Raw genomic sequence first — 24,443 nt, 5'->3', positions numbered from 1 at the left:
ATTAAGGTGATTTACTTGTAATGATGCAGGAAATGCCGACCGTTGTAAAAATCCATGTTTGAAAGTAAATATTTTAATTTGAACCATCGAATGTAAGTTTAATGGCTGCCAATCACTTTTACAATCATGACAGTCAACGATCCAATTATGAAGCATATCCCAACATAAACAAAGACATTAGTTTGGTCGGGAATCTGTATAAACAATATGACAAGACTGTTGGTGCACCTTTGCCACCCAATCAGCAAATTCCTTAGCATTAGGGACAGTAGCCAGATGAATCAGCAGGTTGTGATTTTCTGCATCATGGTAAAAGCTAACACCACAATTTTGACCGTCAGATGGAGAGTCATGCATAGCACAATCAATATTGCTTTGATCATTTTTGTTGTTTTTATCACATGTAACAGTACCTTTGGTGTAATTTGGATATGGACATGGGTTTATTTTAGGGTTTTTGGATTTTGGGTGACTTTGGTCAATGTTGACCAAAAAGTCAACTATTGACCAAAGTCAACAATTGGTCAAAATTGTCAAGACTTGTACTTTTTTTTATGTAAAATCAAATGTGATGGTTTAGAAATGATGTGAAACGAATTGAAATGGTTTGAAATTTGTTTTACAATTGGTTTATTTTATGACTTGAATGCTTGACTTTGAAAAGAACATGACTTGACTGGTAGTATGTGTTAACAAGGCCATGAAATGATGGTATAAGATTAGGATTTGAAAGGGATATTCATGAATCAAGTGGCATGATTGGCAATTGGCTTGTGACACAAGAAGGTTGGTTGTTTGGATGACCAAGACCATATGTGCATTAACAATCACATGAACAGCACCATGACTTTGGACCAAGACCAATCCTCATATAAAACCAAAGTAAGGTTAGGCCAAGCATGCTAAACGAAAATAAAAACATAAAAAAATTTAGGACCAAAATTCGGTGTATGACAGTTGCCCCTATTTAAGCATCTTCAACTAGAGAATATGAAGCAGGACGTTCTTCATATGATCATAGTGGGAGATGGTTAAATACTAAGAAGACCCGGATTTTGATCCCGAATCCCTATGAAACAATTAACAATGCCTGTCAGAATTGGCAAAGAAGCAATCTCAAAAGAAGAATCCGTCTGATACGGTGAAAATCGGCCTGAGTACCGAAACAGAAAGTTGACCTGGATACCAAAATAAATGGTAACACAGGAATACCCATGGCCTGAACGCCGCACATTAGTCTGAACACTAAGCATCGGAATATGAGAGTATCAATGTTGGTCTGATCACCGGAAATCTGGTCTGAACACCACTTCGACCTGGAAATCGGAAAACTGGCCTAAATGCCACAAGTACTTCGACCTGAATGTCGGAAACTTCTTCGATCTGAATATCAGAAACTGGCTTGAATGCCACTTCGGTCTGGATACCGGAAACTGGCCTGAATGCCACAAGTTGCATCGACCTGAATGTCGGAAACTTCTTCGATCTGAAAATCGGAAACTGGCCTGAATGCCACTTCGGTCTGAATACCGGAAACTGGCTTGAGTGCCACAAGTTGCATCGACCTGAATGTCGGCAACTTCTTCGATCTGAAAATCGGAAAAAACTGGCCTGAATGCCACTTCGGTCTGGATACCGGAAACTGGCCTGAATGCCACAAGTTGCATCGACCTGAATGTCGGAAACTTCTTCGATCTGAAAATCGGAAACTGGCCTGAATGCCACTTCGGTCTGGATACCGGAAAATTGGCCTGAATGCCACTTCGGTCTGAATACCGGCAACTGGCCTGAATTCCACTTCGGTCTGAATACCGGAAATTGGCCTGAATGCCACTTCGGTCTGAATACCAGAAACTGGCCTGAATGCCACTTCGGTCTGAATACCGGAAAACTGGCCTGAATGCCACTTCGGTCTGGATACCGGAAACTGGCCTGAATGCCACTTCGGTCTGAATACCGGAAAATTGGCCTGAATGCCACTTCGGTCTGAATACCGGAAACTACTGGCCTGAATGCCACTTCGGTCTGGATACCGGAAAAACTGGCCTGAATGCCACAAGTTGCATCGACCTGAATGTCAGAAACTTCTTCGATCTGAAAATCGGAAACTGGCCGAATGCCACTTCGGTCTGGATACCGGAAAATTGGTCTGAATGCCACTTCGGTCTGAATACCGGGAACTGGCCTGAATGCCACTTCGGTCTGAATACCAGAAAATTGGCCTGAATGTCACTTCGGTCTGAATACCGGAAACTGGCCTGAATGCCACTTCGGTCTGAATACCGGAAAATTGGCCTGAATGCCACTTCGGTCTGAATACCGAAAACTGGCCTGAATGCCACTTCGGTCTGAATACTGGAATATTGGCCTGAATGCCATTTCGGTCTGAATACCGGAAACTGGCCTGAATGCCACTTCGGTCTGAATACCAGAAAATTGGCCTGAATGCCACTTCGGTCTGAATACCGGAAACTGCTGGCCTGAATACCACTTCGGTCTGGATACCGGAAAAACTGGCCTGAATGCCACTTCGGTTTGGATACTGGAAAACTTCATGCCTATCAGCATCGGCAGAAATAGGGAAAATGATAATTGAGGCGGCACGTGGGCCAACGACCCATGCTGGGGATAATAAGTCATGAACAACCTTCAGTCTGAGCACTGGAAACAAACTTCTGGCTTGTCACTTGGGATGCCGAGAATGTTTTATGCTTACATGCGTATGTTTGAATTTTTCAATGGCGTAATGCTCCATGAGAATGGAAATGCTACGCGATTTGGGAGGATGCAATGCAATATGATTCTACATGCAGGGATGCGAAATGCTGGGGAAAATGCCAAGCTGAAGTAAGGAATCCCGTTGGGGAAATGATCATAATCTTCCGGACCCTGGCACTACTGTTGGAGATGCACAGCATAATGAACTATGTGGGGAAATGACCGGCCGCGCGGTGTTCTGGCAATGACGAGATACCAAGACTCTGACTGGGGAGAGAACGGCGCTGCCAACCTGTTGTTGGGGGAAGCGATAGTGGTTCTGGCAACAATAATCTACATGAGATGACTCAACATGGGGGGGCAAACACCGATACGGTACCGAGGTTATGCTTCCAGGAAAGAGGTCATCGATCTGGGATTGAAATCCTCGATCTGGCATCGAACTCTGAGGAGCAGCTGCTTCTGCTGGGGATATACATCAGGTACTGTCAACTCCGCTGGGAATATACAGTCTGACACTGTCAACTCTACTGGGGAGTGTATAGTCTGAAGCACATGCTTGGGAAGCACCGAGGGTATCTGTTCTGAATAGATGATCCAAAGCACTTAAAATTCACATCAACTTTAAATGTTTATTAAGCATATACCTGTAAAGCCCTTATGTTTCATGATGCAATGTTTATCAAAAATTTGGACGTCATTTTTGCAAACAAAATAGTAAAATGAAAATGAACACAGAGATGTACTGAATCACATGATTTTATTGATTGAATGGCCTCTGAATAGGCATTTACATCAGGAAGCAATCCCTGGAAAGAGGTAATCGCAAAACAAGAATTAATCTAATGGCAATGTGAAATGGATTTCTATTGGGTTCCAATTCTGCTATGACCCGCTCGTCTTCACGATCCTCTAGATGATCAGCCTTCTGAGAAAGGGTGATTGGACTGTTTCTTGCCTTTTGAAAGTAACCAATCACTGACATGAGATGAGATTCAAAACTAACTCAGAACGCAGTCATTCGCTTAATCCCTAACTTTTTCCTGGATCGCCCTTTTCGGGTTTTCAATCCACCGGGATACCCATTTTGCCTAAGTTGCCTTTTCAGGTTTTCAACTTACCGGGTGTACGATCTTTTCATTTTTAATCCTTAACTTTTGCCCGAACCTTTTCATTTTCTTGGTTCGTCAGGATGCCCATTTTTGCCTGGACTGTTCTTTTTACTGTCCAGCGGGTCTATTTTATGCGAAGTATTTTTTAACTGCGTCTGAGTTTACCGGGGAAGTGAAGTCTTCACCATCCATCGTTGCAAGCATTAAGGCCCCACCATCGAAAACCTTGGTGACGACATACGGTCCCTCATAGTTAGGAGTCCACTTGCCCCTGTGATCCGTCTGAGGAGGAAGAATCCTTTTCAACACCAAATCTCCGACTTGGAAACATCGAGGGCGCACTTTCTGGTCAAAGGCTCTCTTCATCCGACTCTGATACAACTGCCCATGACAGATGGCTGCCATTCGCTTCTCTTCGATAAGACTCAACTCATTGAACCTTGTCCGAATCCATTCAGCTTCATCTAGCTTGACATCCAACAGGACTCTTAGAGAAGGAATCTCCACTTCAACAGGTAGGACCGCTTCCATACCATACACAAGGGAGTAAGGGGTTGCCCCGGTCGATGTACGTACTGAAGTGCGGTACCCATGCAAGGCGAAGGGTAGCATCTCATGCCAATCTCTGTACGTAACGACCATCTTCTGCACAATCTTCTTTATGTTCTTGTTTGCTGCCTCAACAGCACCGTTCATCTTAGGACGATAGGGGGAAGAATTGTGATGCTGAATGTTGAAGTTCTGGCACAACTCCTTCATCATTTTGTTATTGAGATTGGAACCATTATCAGTAATGATTCTCTCGGGAATCCCATAGCGACAAATGATTTCCTTCTTAATGAAACGGGCAACCACATGTCTGGTGACATTCGCGAACGATGCTGCTTCGACCCACTTGGTGAAATAGTCGATGGCAACAAGGATGAAGCGATGCCCATTGGAAGCAGTCGGCTCAATCTTTCCAATCATGTCAATGCCCCACATAGCAAACGGCCACGACGAAGACATCACATTCAGAGGATTCGGCGGTACATGCACCTTATCAACATAAATCTGGCATTTATGGCATTTCCGAGCATACTTGAAACAATCTGATTCCATGGTCATCCAATAATAACCCGCCCTTAACAATTTCTTAGCCATTGCATGTCCGCCAGCATGAGTACCGAAGGAACCTTCATGAACTTCCTGCATTAACATGTCTGCTTCGCGTCTATCCACGCATCTGAGCAAAACCATGTCGAAGTTCCTCTTATACAGCACATCGTCTTTGTTCAAGAAGAAACTGCCTGCCAATCTTCTCAAAGTCTTTCTGTCATTGTTGGATGCCCCTGCAGGGTACTCTTGATTCTTCAGAAAGCATTTGATGTCGTGATACCAGGGCTTGTCATCGACTATTAATTCAGCGGCAAACACATACGCGGCCCTATCAAGGCGCATAACATCGATCCTAGGAGCATGGTTCCACCGAACCACCTTGATCATGGAGGATAGAGTAGCAAGAGCATCTGCCATCTGGTTCTCATCACGAGGTATATGATACAACTTTACTGTTGTGAAGAAAGTCAACAGTCTTCTCGTGTAGTCTCTGTACGGGACCAGGGTAGGTTGGAGAGTGTTCCAATCACCATTTACTTGATTGATCACTAGAGCTGAATCTCCGAAGATGTCCAAAGTCTTGATTCTCAAATCAATGGCTTGCTCAATACCTAAGATACAGGCCTCGTACTCAGCTTCATTATTGGTGCACTCGGAAGTCAGGCGAGCGGTGAAAGGCATGTGGGCACCTTTCGGAGTAGTAATGACAGCGCCAATTCCACTTCCTTTGGCGTTGACGGCCCCATCAAACGTTAAAATCCACTTTTCATCTGGATCAGGTCCCTCCCCAACAACTGGCTCTTCACAGTCTTTCATCTTGAGGAACATGATGTCTTCATCTGGAAAATCAAACTTCATCGGCTCATAGTCTTCAATCGGTTGTTGAGCAAGATAGTCTGACAGAATACTCCCCTTGATGGCTTTCTGGGATGTATACTGGATATCATACTCTGTCAGTACCATTTGCCAACGAGCAACCCTTCCGGTGAGAGCTGGCTTCTCAAATATGTATTTGACTGGATCCATCTTGGAGATTAGTAAGGTTGTGTGAGTCAGCATATATTGTCTCAATCGCTTAGCAGCCCATGCAAGTGCACAACATGTCTTCTCAAGCATTGAGTATCTCGACTCGCAATCTGTGAACTTCTTACTCAAGTAGTAGATGGCATGTTCTTTCCTACCTGTCTCGTCGTGTTGACCGAGAACACAACCCATAGAATTGTCAAGTACTGTCAAGTACATAATCAGCGGCCTCCCTGGGGCTGGAGGCATAAGGATAGGAGGATTCTGCAAATACTCTTTTACCTTTTCAAAAGCCCTTTGGCAATCGTCGTTCCACCTGATAGCCTGATCTTTCCTCAACAATTTGAAAATTGGCTCACACGTGGCTGTTAGGTGAGAGATGAACCTTGCAATGTAGTTCAACCTCCCTAAGAAACCACGAACTTGCTTCTCTGTTCTTGGCTCAGGCATTTCCTGTATTGCTTTCACTTTGTCAGGATCCACCTCAATCCCTTTTCCGCTAACAATAAAACCCAGCAATTTTCCAGATCTCACCCCAAAAGTACACTTGTTCGGATTAAGCCTCAGCTTGAATTTCCTTAAACGCTCAAACAGCTTCTGCAGATTCACCAGATGTTCTTCTTCTGTCTGAGATTTGGCAATCATATCGTCCACATAAACCTCGATTTCATGATGAATCATATCATGGAATAGAGTCACCATAGCTCGTTGATATGTTGCCCCAGCGTTTTTCAGACCAAACGGCATCACCTTGTAGCAGAAGGTGCCCCATGGGGTTATGAAAGTTGTCTTCTCCATGTCTTCTGGTGCCATCTTAATTTGGTTATAGCCAGAAAAGCCATCCATGAAGGAGAATACCGAGAACTGAGTTGTGTTATCCACCAAAACATCGATGTGAGGTAATGGGAAATCATCTTTAGGACTGGCTTTGTTTAGATCCCGGTAGTCGACACACATCCGTACCTTTCCATCCTTCTTAGGTACTGGGACGATATTTGCGACCCATGGCGGATAATTGGTAACCGCTAGAAACCCTGCATCCAACTGTTTTTGCACTTCTTCCTTTATCTTGACAGCCATCTCTGGTCTTGTTCTTCTGAGCTTCTGCTTGACCGGAGGACAACCTTCTTTGAGAGGCAAACGGTGTACCACAATATCTGTGTCAAGCCCTGGCATATCCTGATAAGACCAAGCGAAGATGTCAACATATTCTTGCAGCAATTCAATCAGCCCTTTCTTCACATCATCTTCCAAAGCAACCCCTATCTTGATTTCTTTCTTGACGTCCTCGGTGCCAAGATTAATCACTTCAGTAGACTCTTGATGTGGTTGAATGACCCTTTCCTCTTGCTTTAACAGCCTGGCAAGTTCTTCAGGGAGTTCACAGTCTTCATCACCCTCTTCTTCAGCTTGGAAGATTGGGTTTTCGAAGTCGAAGCGAGCCATAGCAGAATCGTTATCAATAGGATCCGGTGATGTGCATCTGCATGAGTGATGGTATGTGCTTATGAGTGTGAACAGTGAGTGAAAACTAAACAAAACATTGCCAAATATTTTTATTCTTTTGAAATTTTGAAAACTGCAAAAATAGAAAGACAGTGAACAAAATATTTGAATGCAAAAGACGTCCTTCATTTATGATAAACAATGCAGGTATTCACATAGATGAGCCCTACAATGAGTCATTACGCCCTGGGCGGAACGTAAGACTTGGACATGCATGAATAAACAAAGAAAAATTACTCCTCTAGAAGAGTGACTTGGACAATTTCCTCGGCAGACCAATTGTTGATGACTTCACCAGGAATCCTCGGACGCACCCAGTTGTCGATGTCGCAATCACTATCTCCATTTTCATCGTTGATCGCAGAGATCTGGCCATATTGGATGACGCCAGCACTGGAGAAAGTAATCGGCCCCTGACGAGTCTGAAATGCTGAAGTTGTAGAAGTCAGCGCTGGTTGATACCCAATCCCGAACTTGTCGTCCTTCATTGGTAACTCCAACAGACGCCCCCAACCAGGAGCAACACCTGAATCCACCAAGGCTTGCGCCTGCTTGAAAGATGAGATAGGGGCTCCTGCTTTAGCCCCTTCCACCGGAGCTGCATCCTTGATCTGAACTGACTCAAAGGCCTGACTGAGAGTCTCATGAATTTCACCTTCTACCTCTACGTACTTGAAGGTAGACAAGTTACTTACCAGTATGTCCTCCTCACCACAGACGGTGACAATTCTTCCATTGACTGGGAACTTGATCTTCTGATGCAGTGTTGAGGAGACTGCCCCAGCATTGTGGATCCAAGGACGACCCAGAAGGCAACTGTACGAGGGACTGATATCCATCACATAGAATACGGTGTTGAAGGTTTGTGATCCAATCTGAATTGGCAATTCTACCTCTCCAAACACCGACCTCTTAGAACCATCGAAGGCTCTCACCATGAGATCGGAAGGTTTCAAGATCAAACCTTCTACTTCTAACCTTGACAGGGCTCTCTTGGGTAGCACGTTGAGAGAGGAACCTGTATCCACCAGAACATGAGATAACACGGTGTCTTTGCATTCCATTGAGATATGCAAAGCTTTGTTATGGTTGCGTCCAGCTGGTGTTAAGTCAGAATCAGTAAAACCCAACTCGTTGCTTGCATGAACATTTGCAATGATCCCTTCTAGCTGGTTTACTGAGATCTCCTGAGGCACATATGCAGCATTAAGGATCTTCAAAAGTGCCTCCCTGTGTGCCTCTGAACACAACAGGAGTGAGAGAATGGATATCTTAGACGGCGTCTGAATCAACTGATCGACTACTTTGTAGTCGCTTTTCTTTATAATTCTTAAGAGCTCGTCCACATCTTTCGAGAAAGTAGGCTCTGAGCCAGTCTGGGGTGCAGAAGTGCCCTCATTTACAACTTGTTTGCCTTTGGCCTTAGCCGCGGCATCAACACTATTATTTTGGGTAACGGGTGGCGAGAATAGTCTGCCACTCCTGGTGAATCGCCCGATTCCACCAACATTGTCCACTGCGGGACCTTCAACTTCGAGTTCAGACTTTTGACCCTCTTCTACCTTCAAAGGTCGTTCCACCCCATGATCGTGTGTGTATACACTCCCCCCATAATGCCAAGGAATGGCCCTATCGCTTGTGAAAGGTAAAGGACCAGGGGTTGTGATTGTCATAGCGGCCGGTCGCACTGGTGGCACTGGTTGCGCTTCTGGCACACTGATCTGATTAGTCGGGTAAAAGATGGTGATAGTAGCGACATCATGGTCATACTCAGGAATCTCGTTCATTGAAACAAAAACATCCGGAACACTGGAATCAAGTTCAGTTACATCAAGATCAGACACATTGTTTGGTATATCAGCAACAACATTTGAAAAATTAAATACATCAATGGGAAATACAAAGTCAGCAGGAACAACATCTGTGAATTCTTCAACAGCATCTTCAAACACCTCTTTAACTACCTCTTCAGCAAACTCTTTGACAGACAGGTCTTCAACTTGGAGGGTACCATTGTCAAGCAAGACCTGGATACCCTGTTGCAGCTTCAAGCAATCCTTACCCTGTGTAGCGCAATCCAAACAACCTTTCCCACAACCGGGGAAAACATCAGCCTTCAGCAAGCATTCCTTAATTTCCAACAACGGAGTCTTCAACTTCGACACATCCTTAACAGACTTGGCTTCCTCCTCCAGCATATTAACGTTTGCACCACCATGCTGTGGCATGGGATTGTTGACGACATTAGGAGCCGGTGCAAGGCTGATAGCCTTTGAATCAATGAGGTCCTGAACTACGTGCTTAAAAGCTTTGCAGTTCTCAATATTGTGGCCAGGTTCCCTAGAGTGGAAGCTACACCTAGCATTGGCATCGTAACCCACCGGGAGTCTACCAACCGGAGGAGCCAGAGTGCGTAGCTGCACAAGTTGTAGCTGTTGAAGACTAGCAAGCAGTTGAGCGCACGACATTGGAAGAGTGTCGAAACGCCGGTCCATCATCCTCTGCCTCTATTGATAGGCGGGTCTGTTACCTGGTTGTTGTTGTTGTTGATACTGAGTTGGTTGACGTTGTGGTTGTTGTTGTTATAGTGGTGCTGCAGCTGGAATGGTCACAGCCGCAACATACGGTCGTTGATGATAGTTTTGAAAGTTATTCCCTTGGTTATTCCTATTTTGATATGAAGACACGGAATTCACGCCCCCTTCCCTCTGCTTCGGTCCTCCCATAAATGGCTTCTTTACTCCTGATGAAGATCCACCTCCATTGTGGCTCTTGTAGGTCTTCAGGTAATTCTCTACCCTCTCTCCGGTAGAGACCACATCAGCAAAGTTGGAGGCATTGCACCCCACCAGACGCTCCAGGTAAGGTCCAGGAAACGTATTCATGAACATGTTGGCCATTTCCTTTTCCAACATGGGAGGTTGAACACGGGAAGCTGTCTCCCTCTAGCGTTGAGCGTACTCCCTGAAGCACTCATTGCTTTTAAGAGACAGGTTCAGGAGTTGAGTTCTGTCCGGGGCCATGTCCGCATTATATTGATATTGTTTCACAAAAGCTTCCGCCAAATCCCTCCAGCAACGGATGTGGACTCTATCCAACCTCATGTACCATTCCAGGGATGCCCCAGCTAGGCTGTCCTGGAAGAAATACATAAGTAGCTTCTCGTCGTCAGAATATGCAACCATCTTTCGGAAGTAGGCTTGCACATGGGTCTTCAGGCAAGAGCTACCATTGTACTTGTCAAAGATTGGAACTTTGAACTTCGGTGGGACCCTCACGCCTGGGACCAATCCCAAGTCAGAAACATCTACCCCCAGAGGGTTTTGTCCTTCCACCGCCTTCAGCCTCTCCTCTAATCTCCTGAACATGGGATTCATGCCATGGCCCAAACCAAAGTCTTCTGGCAGCAAGAACTGATCATCTTGATCATCGTGGATGGGTTGTTGATCAAGGTTGTTATGTGGGATCGGGACAGGCCCCGGTCCATTAACCTCTGCAATTGGAGGATCAGTCACGACCTCTGGTTGAGTAGTTGCGGGATTCCTTTGTATCATTTGTCTAATCTCTTGTTGTCCCTGAGCTACTCCCTGAACTACATCCATGAATTGGTTCATGCGGACCCTCATCTCAGCAAGTTCTGCTTGTAGACTTTCCATTGCTTTCTGCTGGTTTCTGCGGGTACCGTACCGGTGAATTCCTGAATCAGCTATCCTGCTAATGGAACACCCCACAAAATGAGAACACCGCGACGGTACCTGTTATGCAAGACATGCTATGGATATGCAAATGTAATGACATGTTTATCAATTCCAAAAGGTACTCTAACCCTTTGATTCCAATCTCTCGTCATATAAAAAGTGTAAGAAAAACTCCGACCAGAATCAAGAAGAAGATATCAGCCCCTGGGAATAGATAAACATGTGTTGAATGATTTGAATGCAAAATGATGTGATGCAATGCAGTGACATGGAAATCGGGACTGCTGTATCCGCTTGAACATCTGTCGGGTTGCACCGTCTGAAGAGAAACCCACTGAGGAATATAATACAAGACCAAAACTCTGCTCCAGAAAACCGGGTTGGTTGGAGGTTAAGGTTCCCTGAATTTAGCCCGCCCCTTACTGGTAGGTTCTAAGAACAGAACTTTGTCAGCTTTAGCCCTTCAGTCGAGAATAATACGTTTACCACTGAAGGTTTGGCATTATTACGGGATAAAAGACCTCTGCTGACTCCCCTCAACAGGATATCCTAAAGCAGGTTCCCAGTCTCGGGGTCCTCGGATTGAGCAGCGAGAATGCGCCCACCAGAGCTAACATAAACGCGTCTCGGAGGAGAGGCCTCAACTGAGTTCTCGGGAAATGGTCACCAGAGTCGACGATTTCTAAAGGAACGTTTGTCGTTATGGAACACCCATAGGACAAAACATATCCAAAGAAACCTCGTCTGGAATGTGGGTCTCATGAACGACTTAACGTAGCAACATGCCACACAAGCCTCATGACTATCCACTCTAACACCTATGTGTACACTCAAGCCTGGGTAGTGGGCTTATCTCTCATGGAACAGCCCCAACCCAACAAACAAACAACCCATAGAACCCACAGATACAACAAACATATGTACATGAATGCAATAAGATAAAGCAGGTAAATGCGGAAAGTAAACGACTGTACAAAAACATAAACACCCAACAAACAAGAAATCTACAAAAGCTAGGAGGGACTCGCTTAGGGAAACCGGGTCCCCAGCAGAGTCGCCAGCTGTCGCAGCCTGAAAAATACAGGGGTGCGAAAAAACAACCGGCGAGAAAGAAATGACAGAAGAGTCGGCACCGTGCGTTATTTATCCCAAAAGAGGGAAAGGAAACGCTCGAAGTAAACCTGGAGAAAAGGAAAGGAAAAGACAAGGTCTCGCAACCAAATCTTGGGTTCGGGAGTCGATTATGCGAAGGGAAGGTATTAGCACCCCTACGCATCCGTAGTACTCTACGGGATCCACTCTTATTTGTTTCTTGTCTAAAGGGTGTGTGTTTATCTAATGTACTATTTACTAAAAGGGTCAAGAGAAAAATGACTCGCACGGATGTCGCATCCATTGCATACGTATCTCATATGAATATGAGAATCAGAGTCTTCGTAGCTCGGGTACCTATGGGTTAAAGAGATGTGTGCTCGCTAAGACATCGCGTCTTATGCCTACGTATCTCATCGGGAATGAGAATCAGAGCAAAACGTAGTTCAAACTAACTACGGGAATGAGGGTCTCGATTGCAACTAGGGCAAGAGAAAGGGAAAGTCTCGATCGCAACGAGGGCGAGAGAAAGGATCGCAACAAGGGCGAAAGCAAACAAAGATTAGTTGTTAGTCGTTAGTCAAACTCGACAAGACATCGCATCTCGTGCCTACGTATCTCATCTAGACATGAGAATCAGAGTTGTCGTAGTTCGGCTACATAGGGATTGCCATCTGAACATGGACTTACAAAGGAGGACACCAGTTGTGTCAAAGGAGAATGGGCGATGTGTTCACGTCCTAGCAGTAGGTGTCGCAGCTCACTGAATCGAGTCTTAGGCAGTTACCTCTTTGCAATAGAACGGACTACATGCCACAAGATCGGAGACGCTCGGAAAGGTCTAGAAGTGGGGAAGCTCTGCCCTAGAGTTGTCATGCAATATGTACTTAGGTGTTTAGGATTTACAAATGGGAATATCTACCTAATGTTATCATACAAAATAAAAATGGGAATCCTACCTATGTTATCATACAAAAGGATATGGGAATCTTACCTATGTTATCATACAAAAGGATATGGGAATCTTACCTATGTTATCATATAAAAGGATATGGGAATCCTACCTATGTTATCATACAAAGGAATAAGGGAATCCTACCTATGTTATCATACAAAAGAATATGGGAATCCTACCTATGTTATCATACAAAGTGTTCTATCTAATGGGTGCTACCTAATCGGAACAAGGGTTGACGAGTGGGGCAAGGAGAAGTGTTAGGGATAAGGGTAGATGGCGATGCATGAAGCAATCGACTTACGAGGTTGATGGCGATGCATAAAGCAATCGACTTACAAGGTTGATGGCGATGCATAAAGCAATCGACTTACGAAAGGGTGGATGAATACGTGCTAGTTCTGTTAGGTTTTGAAAAATGATTACTCGACGTTGGATCGAGGTTTTGATCTTGTTTTGAAATGGTTATCGAATGTTCATTTTAATTCTTGTATTAACAGATGAATAAAGAATGAAAGAATAAATATTATACATTTCATGGGAGAGGGATACATTTGTTATGAATGGGGATTCAAAGTATTGGAATAATTAAATCGGGTCCAAACAATAAATAATGCAATGTATGAGTGTAAGTGCAAAGGAACCGGCTCATTGTAAGAAAGCCCAAGAGTAAGCTATGTGAGGTTGATGGCGATGCTTAAAAAGCAATCGACTTACAAGGGTGTGAAAATGGGCTCGATATTAAATCGAGAAAAATATGATTTTTATAAGTTTTAAAATGGTTTTGAATGAATGATGAAATTAAAAGAAAACAAATTTGCATTATTAACAAATGAAACTATGAGTATAATAAAGGCATAAACATAAAAAAGAAATAAAAATGCTAAAATAAAATAGCTAAAAGAAAATAAAATAGCTAAAAGAAAATAAAATAGCTAAAAATAAAATAGCTAAAAGAAATGCTACACATGAGAATTGAACCCTCTCCACTTAAGATTATGAAACTACCCTCTCTCCACTAGGCCATTTATCATTAGTTATTATCTTAATGCTATTTTAGATATGTAAACCAAGATATATTAGACATTAGAATAAAAACTAAGATAAAAATAAAAGTCTGTTGGACTACCAGTGGTTAAACCCAGCCGCCTGGCTGTTGGGTTTTTCAATGGGGAATAAGTTGAAAACATAAACACCATTATTAACTAAACCTAGGAATTCTAAGCATAAAACCTTTAATGTTTTAAAAAACCTATTATGTTTAAAATAAAATAAAAAAGAAAGAAAAATAAGGAAAACGAAACAACAGACACTTCCATCTCCCTCTCACACTGCGTCTCTCACCATCTCATAAACTCTATCAAACTCAAAACTCTCTCAGGCGAAACCTCTCTCTGCTCTCAGAATCGCTATCCCTCAACCTTACCCAATCGTCTCTCAAACGCGCTCTCTCCATCTCACCAAAACCCTCTCAATCGCGCTCTCTCTACTCTCGGTATTGCTCTCACGAAATCGCTCTCACCTACAACAACTCAAACCGAAACAAAAACGGGAAGCTCACCTTGTTCAGGTAACAATCGACCCTCTTTACTTCGCCTCCCTCAATCGGTTTCCTTTCTGACTTGGGGATTTAGGGTTCTTGGTGGAATCGTTGTCCGCCTCCCTCTTTTTTCGTTTCTCTCTGATTTCTCTTTTTTTTGGGATTAGGGTTTATAGTCTCTTTTCTGCCTCCGATCTTCTGTTGTTGATTTACTCTCTCTATTTATATCTGCAGCTAGGGTTTCAAATTTGTTGCCCTTGTGTTCAAAAGCGTATCTCTGTAAAATCCTCTTTGATGTTCTCAGTTTAGATGGGCTTGTTTAATGCTAAAACCGGAAACGGTATTCTGAACTCACCCTTTCTTCTTCATTTTTGTCTCTATGCCAAATTGGGACGTTTTCTTGGAACTTAACCGACTTGGACTAATTACTTTGTGTTTTACTGCAGTGAAATTGGTGAGCTTGGTTTGATTTCAATATCTGAAAGTTGATTCCGAATACATGTCATTTCATTTGCCCTTTGTGCACAACATTCATGTGTAATTTGGGGACTTGGTATGTCATGTGCATTCAATTTTCTCTTGTGTGTTCTATTGGTGTAATGATTTAAGAGGTTTGAATGAATTGTGTTGTTTTGGTTGAATTTCAACAGCTGCTGCAGCTGCTTCTGAAAGCTTCTCAAGATAAAAGGTTTATGTGTGAAGAAGCTGAGAGGGCACTTGGATCAATGGTGGGTTCCATGACAACTCTTCCATTGCTTCAGAAACTAAGGGTTTCTGTGAGTCACAAAAACCTTAGGATCAGAGCTAAAGCTGCCGTTTCTCTATCCAAATGTGGCTCCAAGATGGTAAAGTTTGCTACTGTCATTGATGTAGTGTTATTTACTCCTTATGCAATGTTTGTGAAGGGTGTTATTATGGTAGCAGGTTAATGAGGAAATGGAGGAGTTTGGGATGGAAAACAGACTCATTAACAGATCCATTGTGTCCAGGAAGCTTATACAATATTCTTCGAGAAGTGGTATCCCAAATGTAAATCATTCGATCAGAACTCCCAGCTGTGACCTTGCTTCCATCAGGTGACCAACCACATTTCAACAAAGTCTTCTCAAAGTTGTGTTGATGGCCTTCTAAAATCTTCACACATCGATTTTGTGGAGCATACGGACGCATATCCCAAATGCATAGCTTGCAATCCATGCCATTTGTAAGAAGGTAGGAACCATCTGGGCTCAATTGCATGCTCGTAATCATATCTTAATGACCTTGAAGTGTCATGATAACCTCACCTTTACGTAAGTCCCATATCTTAACATCATTATCAATACCACCAGTGTAGATCTTATCTGAGGCATCACAGAAACTGACAGCAGTGATTTGGTATTTATCAGGGAATGTTTGGATGGAACCCCTTTGACGCATGTCCCATAATTTTGCTGTTCCGTCATCAGAGCCACTGGCAACAAGAGGAGGCCCCCTCCGGGAAGGACAGCAACTATTGACATATGAGAGATGCTCTACCATCTTTTTTTTATTTGTTTTCCTGTTTCTGTATCCCATGCTATGATTCACCGCAGCAGCAGAAAGAGCAGAAGCTTCCTCTGTATTTATCCTTGCCTCCTCAATTTTTGTAAGAGACTCGTCTGACATAATCCTCTTTTCAACATTCCAGCCACTTTTGAGGCGATCAGGAAGAGATAGAGGAGATACAGACTCAACTGATTTTTCAACAGTAGTTACTGGCACATTCACAACAGGGGTTGCAGTGGCGTTAGCAGGAGATATATGGTTGCTGACAACAGGAGTTGATACTAGATGGGACTGCATATGAATAGCCTTGTGGCCAAGATCCTCAGACTCTGTTGTAACCTTTTTCCTTTTTTTGGACTTTGGATCACAAGAATGCCTGGCAGATGATACCGTCACATTGTTTGTATTAAACAGAGGAGTAGTTTGCAGAAATACATTTTGTAGACCTACATTAGAAGCTTGCAGATTAGGTGGGACATTCTTAATGCTAGAGGAAGAAGGTGCAGAGGTTCCTTTGATTGAACTGGACTTAAATGTATCAGTGACAGGTGATGCAGAGAGATAGGAATTGTTATCATGCGCAGGTGTAGAAGAAGCAATCCATGGTCCGCAAAGGGGGGATTGGGATATCCTAGATGTATTATGCCCGAGGAAGTTTCTCAGTGGTGGAGTTTGATTAGGATGCAATGAAACAAGTGTCTGTGAGGGAGACGGTAGACTCCAAAGGGGAGATGACAGGGGACTGTACACATCGGTACTGGCGGGAGGATCTGGTATTCTAATGCAGTGCAAAACGGTTGTCCCAGATAAATTAGTGATGAAACCACATAGCTCTGATGCAACTGCTCATACTTTGTCCTGAATAATCCTTAGACATGATTGCACCGGCTAATATTGTAAACAAAGTGAATAGTGCAAAATAGATTGGAGAAACCACTGTTGTGTTCAAAATATCCCATGCCATATTAAGGTGATTTACTTGTAATGATGCAGGAAATGCCGACCGTTGTAAAAATCCATGTTTGAAAGTAAATATTTTAATTTGAACCATCGAATGTAAGTTTAATGGCTGCCAATCACTTTTACAATCATGACAGTCAACGATCCAATTATGGAGCATATCCCAACATAAACAAAGACGTTAGTTTGGTCGGGAATCTGTATAAACAATATGACAAGACTGTTGGTGCACCTTTGCCACCCAATCAGCAAATTCCTTAGCATTAGGGACAGTAGCCAGATGAATCAGCAGGTTGCGATTTTCTGCATCATGGTAAAAGCTAACACCACAATTTTGACCGTCAGATGGAGAGTCATGCATAGCACAATCAATATTGCTTTGATCATTTTTGTTGTTTTTATCACATGTAACAGTACCTTTGGTGTAATTTGGATATGGACATGGGTTTATTTTAGGGTTTTTGGATTTTGGGTGACTTTGGTCAATGTTGACCAAAAAGTCAACTATTGACCAAAGTCAACAATTGGTCAAAATTGTCAAGACTTGTACTTTTTTTTATGTAAAATCAAATGTGATGGTTTAGAAATGATGTGAAATGAATTGAAATGGTTTGAAATTTGTTTTACAATTGGTTTATTTTATGACTTGAATGCTTGACTTTGAAAAGAACATGACTTGACTGGTAGTATGTGTTAACAAGGCCATGAAATGATGGTATAAGATTAGGATTTGAAAGGGATATTCATGAATCAAGTGGCATGATTGGCAATTGGCTTGTGACACAAGAAGGTTGGTTGTTTGGATGACCAAGACCATATGTGCATTAACAATCACATGAACAGCACCATGACTTTGGACCAACACCAATCCTCATATAAAACCAAAGTAAGGTTAGGCCAAGCATGCTAAACGAAAATAAAAACATAAAAAAATTTAGGACCAAAATTCGGGGTATGACACTTAGGAGATCTGCAGTGCTCTCCCAAGGGTGGTATGATCCCCAACAGGGTAAGACTTCTGTTCATATCTCTGACATGACTGTATACTTTTCCTGTAGAACCTTTCATGGTTTCTCCACAACGAGGGTGGTCAGTGCAGTGTTGTTTGAAGTTGTTCATCTTCATTTCCCCGGCAGTGCAACATTCTTCCTCCAAGTCCTATTAGCCTTATTGTGGTTCATCCCCAGTAGGTGGCTGTTTGAACACTTTTGTGGGCCAGTTCCCAAGCAGAGTGTTTGTTGAAGACTTCAGCTTTCTTCTCTCCAGCAGAGCAGTCTTCTCCTCTCCCCAGCATGGGTGCTTTTTTGTGAAGATTCGGTATTTGGTGGATTGACATCCCATTACTCCATCATTTCCTCGGATAGATCCCCAGTGGAGTTGTTGGCATGATGAACTTTATCAAGGCCTATCTATCCCCACCAGAGATCTGGTTGCTTCTTGGTATCTTTGACCTCAACATGAGTTGCTATTGTGGTAGTGTCTGCCTGTGCTATGAACTCTTCTCTTCGGTTGTGACTGACGATTCCTCCGGAAGCCTCTTGTGGCCTTCCTCCCCTGCAGGATGGTGTTGTCCCCTGATATCCCAGTCTCCGGCAGATTTCTTTTACTCTCGGGTGATCTTTTGGTTTTCCCTCTGGAAGGGTAGTACCGGGTGGTTGATTCCTGGACCTATGTGTGTTAGACATGTCTGTTTGTCAGCATTCATCATGCATAATGCATATACGCATAATCATAGCATTCAGATATTCATGTTGCATCTTTTGCCGTATATCTGCTGATTATTGTCTCCTGCTAATTGGTGATACAGATCTCTAGTAGATCTCCCCAAGCAGATGTTGGTGTGTCTGATCTCTCCATATAGAGTCAGCCCCTTAAGCAGAAAGTGTTTATCCTTTCCTTCTGCATTTCCCCACTGAGTTATATCCTCGTGGATGACGGTTGGTTCCGTTCCCTCCCTACACACATAATGGGATGGGTTTTCCCTATTGAGTTCTTTCCTCATTAGGATGAGTCTTGATTCAGTTTGCCTTTTTGGATCGATCCTAAATTGGCTTCCTATTGGCCGTCTCTTGTGCCTCCCTGTGGTATAAATGAACAGTTGCTCACTAACCGGCACTCATTCATCTTATCCTCAGCGGGAGTTGTTGGCTTCTACCCACTACCCGGTAGTTGTAAATCCTATTTTCTCCCATTCTGTTCCTCAGCAGATTGTTGTGGTCTTCTACCTACTAACCGGTAGATGTGAATCCTCTTTTCTCCCCTTTGTGGAGTCAACCCTTGTGCTCATCCTAGTCGATGATGGTTACTTTTCCGTGGTTTTCTACCTATGAACCGGTAGATGTAATCCCCTCTTTGCGGTTATCATTATCCAGTTTTCGGTATTGATAGTCCTTTTCCCTTTTGGATATTTGCTTTGATTAAGCAATCTTATCCCCAGCGGGTCTGCCCCTTCCTTTTGGATAATTGCTCCGAGTAAGCCATTTTATCCTCAGTGGGTCCGCTTTCATTCACCGTTTGCCAGTAATGTTTGTGGTTTCCCCTTTTGATTGGTCATCTTTACATACCTAATACTGGTATCCCGATGCCTTTCTTTTAGGTTGATTTATCCTTTGACAACCTACAACCCGGTTATGGATAATCTTCCGTGCGATGTTATTATCTACGTTTTGACGGCTATAGATAATATATCTCATGCGCTCTTTGGTCGAAGTTTTGTCCTTCCCAGTTGAGTAAGATTCATATTCCTTGTGGAATCGAATGTCCATCCTTTAACAAGTTTGCTTTCGCTCTCTTCAGGATGATGAGTGTTTTGGAACACACACCAATTCACGATTTCGGTCGATTTATCCTTTGTCAACCTACAACCCAGTTATGGATGATCTTCCATGCGAGTATATTATCTACGTTTTGACGGCTATAGATGATATATCTCATGCGCTCTTTAGTTGAAGTCTTGTCCTTCCCAGTTGAGTAAGATTCGTATTCCTTGTGGAATCGAATGTCCATCCTTTAACAAGTTTGCTTTCGCTCTCTTCAGGATGATGAGTGTTTTGGAACACACACCAATTCACGATTTCGGTCGATTTATCCTTTGTCAACCTACAACCCGGTTATGGATGATCTTCCATGCGAGTATATTATCTACGTTTTGATGGCTATAGATGATATATCTCATGTGCTCTTTGGTTGAAGTCTTGTCCTTCCCAGTTGAGTAAGATTCGTATTCCTTGTGGAATCGAATGTCCATCCTTTAACAAGTTTGCTTTCGCTCGCTTCAGGATGATGAGTGTTTTAGAACATACACCAATTGACGATTTCGGTCGGTTTATCCTTTGTCAACCTACAACCCGGTTATGGATAATCTTCCATGCGAGTATATTATCTACGTTTTGACGGCTATAGATAATATATCTCATGCACTCTTTGGTTGAACCCTTTGTTTGTTTCCCCAACTGAGTAAGATTCGTATTCCTTGTGGAGTCGAATGTCCATCCTTTAAAAAGATTGCTTTTCTAGCTCTCTTCAGGATGATGAGTGTTTTGGAACACAAACCAATTCACGCCTTGGTCGGTCACCTGTTATATGCCTACAACCCGGTATCCTTGGTGTTCCTTCCTATCTGCTCCCTATTACGACCTTGGTCCCCTGTGGAGTCAGATTTTCCTGAGTCGAAATATGCCTTCTCCAGGTTTTCCTCAGATATTTTGGTTGATTGATATCTCCCACCGTACACCGGTCTTGGATATTCATTCTTCCCGAGCTTGTTACCTACTAACCGGTAACACCTCACCCCTTTCTTTCTCCCAGTCATCCGTTGATGTCTGGTTGAGTCCTTCCTATTCGTCCGTTGGCGTCTAGTCGTGGTTTCTGTCTCCGAAAAATATCAAAATCCCCAGTAGAGTCGTCGGTAAACGTCTTGTCTGGTTAATGTTATAAATATCTTGTTCATCCCCCGCAGAGTGCAAATTCCAGGTTCTTTTGGTATTCAATCCCTGACTACCTTGAAAGTATGACAGTCGTTGCTCTCATCTGTTCAGGTTCTCAGTTGATTGAATAGGGGAAGCTGTAGCACCTCAAATTTGCACCCCACATTCATTCATTCATTTCATTTTTTAGGTCATTAACATTTCACTGACATTACATTAACATTGCATAGTACATTGCATCTCATCAGTCAAGAATGGTATCAAGAGGATTCATCTGTGCAAAAGACAAGGTTTTTTCATGAGATAAAGGCCCTATGGGTGTTCCAATGAGCTTATGTGAACCCAAGGTTCACTTTGAAGCAACTTGACCAAGTGTTAAAGGCTCAAAGTCCACAGTGCAGTTTCAGGTCATCTGGGGCCCATAAAAGTCAACTGAAAGTCAACTGAGGGCTAGGAGGTGGAGAAATGGTTTGAGACACTTCATTCATGTCCCAAAGAGGTTTATTCATCATGTCAAACATCTACCTTGAAGATTTTGAAGCCAGATCAAAAGTTTCCAAAAATGGAAAGTGACTTGTAATTGAAAGTTTCCAAAAATGGAAGGGTTTTGGTTCAAATTCAACTTGATTGTACATCACCAAAGAAGCTCCAAATGAAATTTTGTCCAACATGAAAGTTGAAGATCTTTCTCTCCCATTTCCAAAAAGTCCAAGATCATGAGCATCTGATGAATGGTTGAGTAGATATGACCAAATCATTGCCAAGTGTGCATGGAACTTCAAAAGACCATAACTTTTGACTCATAACTCCAAAATGAGTGGCTCTTTTTGCAAAATTCTTATCATGACATGAACTTTCCAAATCATTCATCACAATACATGAAATTTCATCACATAATCATTTGCTTATTCATGTGATTTTTGGAGGGAAAATCATGAATTCGAAATTGGTGCATCATATGAGCTTTTTAACCATTCCAACATGTTCAAAATATGGTTTTAAGTGAAAATGTATGGCCATTGTTACTGCTCACGTGCATGTTGCATGCATGGGGTGAAAAAACCAAATTTGGCATAACACCTCTTTTCTCATTAAAGTTTAATTAGCCAAGCCTAAACATGATTAGAAAATGGATTAACATGTCATATAAATAGTTAATTATAACAGAATTTTCACAATTTCACAATTCTAGATCTAGATCCAAAAATTCCCTCCAAAATTTCTCTTCTTCCAAATTCAAAAATTCTTCAAAGAACACTTATTTTTTATTGCATACTCTGGATTGTTGATCATCATTTGGTACAGATCAAGCCATTGATTGCTGAATTTGGTGAGGAATTGAGCACTTGAAGATCAAGAACATGATAATGGAAATTCCAATCTAAGCTAGATCCAAGCCATTCCAAGCTTCAATTTCAACTTCAGAGGTCATTACAAGGTTGATAGAAGGGATTTGGATGCTTTTGGACACTTGAATCTACCACTGCCATTGTTGAAGCTTCAAGAAGGTGCAATTTTTGAACCTCTTAATTATCTCTTTTATGTAGAGCGTTTCATGGTGAGAATTCTGATATAAAGATCATGAAAAATGGACAAATATTGAGAGAGTTATGAGAGATTAAAGTTTGGTGTTCATAAGTGTTCTTGATCGATTCTTGAAATATATGATGAATTAGAGAAAAATATTAGTGGATTCGTGATCTACACGTCAAGACGAGTCCAACCATATATAATTTCGCTAATTCTGGAAGAAGAAAAAATCGTGTATTGTTCACCACCGTCTTCATGAAGAAGACGGTGGTTTCCGCCACTAGCGTCCGCTAGTGGCCGTCGCTGGTCCGTCGCTAGTTTTTGACTAGGGATTTGAATGAAACGACGTAGTTTTGGCCAGCGAAGTTCCCCTCGCTTCGATTCCGGCTGGGAGCATTTTCCATTTTATTCAATTATTTTCATTATTTCATGTTCTTTTTCAATTTTTATTTCATTTTTTTCATGATCTTCAAAAAATCATAACTAATTGTAGAATGATCCAAATAATTCCAGGTTTTTTCCTACATGATCCTTGAAATGTCTAGAATTTTATGGTTTTGATTTTGTGATTTTTCCTTGCCTGGAAATTAAATTGTGTTAGAGTGATTGAACGTGTATGCTTTTGTGACATTGCCTTGTTCTTTCCATTGTGAAATGCTTGATATTAATCCAAATGCCCTGAAATTTTGCATGATGTTTCTTAAAGTATTGATGGATTTGTGTGATTTTATTTGGCATTTTTTGCTATTATCTTCACTATTTGGGACACATGTACTTTAGGTGTGACAATTTGGGTCACACAATTGGATGGCTTGCTTATGCATTTTCATTTCCATATCAATTGAACTCCTCTGTTTATGATTTTTGGTATGTGGATTGTATTAGATGTGTTGAATGCTCATGATTCTTTCCAGAATTGTTTGAGTCATTTCTGTTTTGATGTGGAATTTTTATTCATGATGATCACTTGTGAGCTTTGAATTTGCCTTTGCTTTCTCTTGCACATGAAATGAACATGCTTAATGATTTTGATTTGGTCCTTTTTAGGACATGTTCATGATTGAATAAACATGCTTTGTGTTGAGTTTTAGCTCCTGTTTTGAATTTTTTTCCCCACTTTTGACCCTAGGCTTTGACCTAGGGGTTTGAACTCACATTTGAGTTGTGCATTTCAGGTTCAAGCTTCTAGTCTTGATGGATGATGTTGATCTCATAAATAGAGATGCAAATTGATGTGTTCCACTAACATTTGCTGTTTTGTAGGTTCTTTGAATGATGAAGCAATTTGAGTTGCTTGCCTCTTAGGCCTTGTACTGTATGTTTGTCTGTGAATAGTCTTTCTGAATGCTATACTGATTGTTTGGTTGTTTACACAGGTACTTTAGCCGCTTTAACTCATTATTTGAGTTGCTTTGCTTTGCTTGTGGTTGGCATACCACTTAGGTAAATTCCTACTCTTCATGTAGTCTGGAAGACCTGTCATGTTATGTTGGCAGGCACCTGTCTGAAGCCCTCCTTAAGAGGCCATGTCTTTGTTTGTTTAATTTTGTGCCAAGCAGGTTAAGTCCTCTTAATAGGCAATTGGCAGATAAAAGGGATGTGCAATCCATCCCCTGCTATTTAGTTGATCTTTCATCTTGCTCACACCATGTGTTGATGCACTTTGAATAAAAACCCAAAATCTTGTTGTGTCAGTCATTGTGGAATAGAGTCCCACATTCTGGACTCCCACACTTTCATTGATTGAAGCTCTCCCAG

At 42.3% G+C, this 24,443-nt stretch overlaps 1 pseudogene; it reads right to left on the bottom strand.

The window, feature by feature from the left end:
- Positions 1–15,654: 15,654 nt before the first annotated feature.
- Positions 15,655–17,233, bottom strand: LOC127096388 (uncharacterized; annotated as a pseudogene).
- Positions 17,234–24,443: the final 7,210 nt, after the last annotated feature.

The sequence above is a fragment of the Lathyrus oleraceus genome, chromosome 6 (genome assembly GCF_024323335.1).
Source record: "Lathyrus oleraceus cultivar Zhongwan6 chromosome 6, CAAS_Psat_ZW6_1.0, whole genome shotgun sequence".
Lineage (NCBI taxonomy): Eukaryota > Viridiplantae > Streptophyta > Magnoliopsida > Fabales > Fabaceae > Lathyrus > Lathyrus oleraceus.
This window is presented reverse-complemented; position numbering and strand designations above follow the sequence as displayed.